The 2,204-nt window shown below is 43.8% G+C and overlaps 1 long non-coding RNA gene across 1 annotated transcript; it reads right to left on the bottom strand.

Moving 5' to 3' along the window:
• Nucleotides 1-558: 558 nt before the first annotated feature.
• LOC127927059 (uncharacterized) lies at nt 559-1,303 on the bottom strand. The gene is made up of 3 exons (XR_008126014.1): nt 1,173-1,303; nt 890-1,113; nt 559-830 (listed from the first exon to the last, which is right to left on the bottom strand). It is a non-coding gene; the product is annotated as an uncharacterized LOC127927059 (long non-coding RNA).
• Nucleotides 1,304-2,204: the final 901 nt, after the last annotated feature.

The following is a 2,204-nucleotide window of genomic DNA, read 5'->3' as shown; positions in this document are numbered from 1 at the left end:
GGGGAGGTTTAGAATAGAGCACATGAACAGCAGGTGACTTGGAAATCAGGACTTGTAAGGGCAACAGGCTGATCAATGATCAGGCTCTTGTAAAGAGGTGCCTCGATGGTCGGACCTCTCCAATGGAATCAGGACTTGAAAAAACCCTCGTTAACTAGGTTGGAGTCTAATTCTAATCAGTACTTGTAAGGGTAACAGGCTGATCTTGATGAATCACCGGGACCCCATGGTGAGGACCTAATGAATCAGGCTCTTGGGAAAGAGGTTTAGAATCGAGCACTTGATGAGGACCTCTTGGTCTAATGAATCAGGCTCTTGTAAAGAGGTAGCCCTCGTACCTTGATGAGGACCTCTCGGTCTAATGAATCAGGCTCTTGTAAAGAGGTAGCCCTCGTACCTTGATGAGGACCTCTCTAGGTCTAATGAATCAGGCTCTTGTACCTTGAGGGAGCTCGTACCTTGATGAGGACCTCTCGGTCTAATGAATCAGGCTCTTGTAAAGAGATAGCCCTCGTAACCTTGATGAGGACCTCTCCTCTCGGTCTAATGAATCAGGCTCTTGTAAAGAGGTAGCCCTCGTACCTTGATGAGGACCTCTCGGTCTAATGAATCAGGCTCTTGTAAAGAGGTAGCCCTCGTACCTTGATGAGGACCTCTCGGTCTAATGAATCAGGCTCTTGTAAAGAGGTAGCCCTCGTACCTTGATGAGGACCTCTCGGTCTAATGAATCAGGCTCTTGTAAAGAGGTAGCCCTCGTACCTTGATGAGGACCTCTCGGTCTAATGAATCAGGCTCTTGTAAAGAGGTAGCCCTCGTACCTTGATGAGGACCTCCTGGTCTAATGAATCAGGCTCTTGTAAAGAGGTAGCCCTCGTACCTTGATGAGGACCTCTCGGTCTAATGAATCAGGCTCTTGTAAAGAGGTAGCCCTCGTACCTTGATGAGGACCTCTCGGTCTAATGAATCAGGCTCTTGTAAAGAGGTAGCCCTCGTACCTTGATGAGGACCTCTCGGTCTAATGAATCAGGCTCTTGTAAAGAGGTAGCCCTCGTACCTTGATGAGGACCTCTCGGTCTAATGAATCAGACTCTTGTAAAGAGGTAGCCCTCGTACCTTGATGACGACCTCTCGGTCTAATGAATCAGGCTCTTGTAAAGAGGTAGCCCTCGTACCTTGATGAGGACCTCTCGGTCTAATGAATCAGGCTCTTGTAAAGAGGTAGCCCTCGTACCTTGATGAGGACCTCTCGGTCTAATGAATCAGGCTCTTGTAAAGAGGTAGCCCTCGTACCTTGATGAGGACCTCTCGGTCTAATGAATCAGGCTCTTGTAAAGATTTAGCCCTCGTACCTTGATGAGGACCTCTCGGTCTAATGAATCAGGCTCTTGTAAAAGAGGTAGCCCCGTACCTTGATGAGGACCTCTCTGGTCTAATCGTTAATACTTTGTGTTTCACAAATAGAAAAGTCCCAACACCTTTTTTTTTTTTTTTTACTTGGTACAGAATAAAATGCAGGCTTTTATAAAGAGGCTACAGTGATTGAGGGACGTCTGGTGAATGTTCACTCTTAAATGTCACACGGATAATAGTGTTGATATGTAAAGATATGAATATTCAGATATGAATAGAGCTCAGATATGAATATTCAGGTAATGAATAGAGGTCAGATATGAATAGAGGTCAGATCGTATAGAGTTCAGATATGAATAGAGTTCAGATATGAATATTCAAATATGAATAGAGGTCAGATATGAATATTCAGATATGAATAGAGGACAGATATGAATAGAGTTCAGATATGAATAGAGTTCAGATATGAATAGAGGTCCCTGTAGCTCTAGAGCATGGCCTTGACCCTCCATATAATCTCTCTTGTGAAGGTAGCCATGACTGTAAGTCGTTGATGAGGGCCCTGCTAACAATCAGGCTAACAAGAATAGAATAGAGTAGGAGTAGAGTAGAATAGAGTAGAGTAGAATAGAGTAGAATAGAGTAGAGTAGAATATAATAGAATAGAATAGAATCTTGTAGAATAGAATCGAGATAGAGTAGAGTAGAATATAATATAATAGAATAGAGTAGAGTAAATAGAATAGAGTAGAGTAGAATAGAGTGGAATAGAATGGGTCTCAACGCAACACAACTTTATTCGGGCCTGGTATGAAGACTTAGCACCCAAACCAAACCCCCTCCGGTCCAGAGTG

Source organism: Oncorhynchus keta, unplaced genomic scaffold, assembly GCF_023373465.1.
Source record: "Oncorhynchus keta strain PuntledgeMale-10-30-2019 unplaced genomic scaffold, Oket_V2 Un_contig_9242_pilon_pilon, whole genome shotgun sequence".
NCBI classification, from domain to species: Eukaryota; Metazoa; Chordata; class Actinopteri; order Salmoniformes; family Salmonidae; genus Oncorhynchus; species Oncorhynchus keta.
The sequence above is the reverse complement of the archived record's forward strand: the minus strand, read 5'-3'. Positions and strand labels throughout refer to the sequence as shown.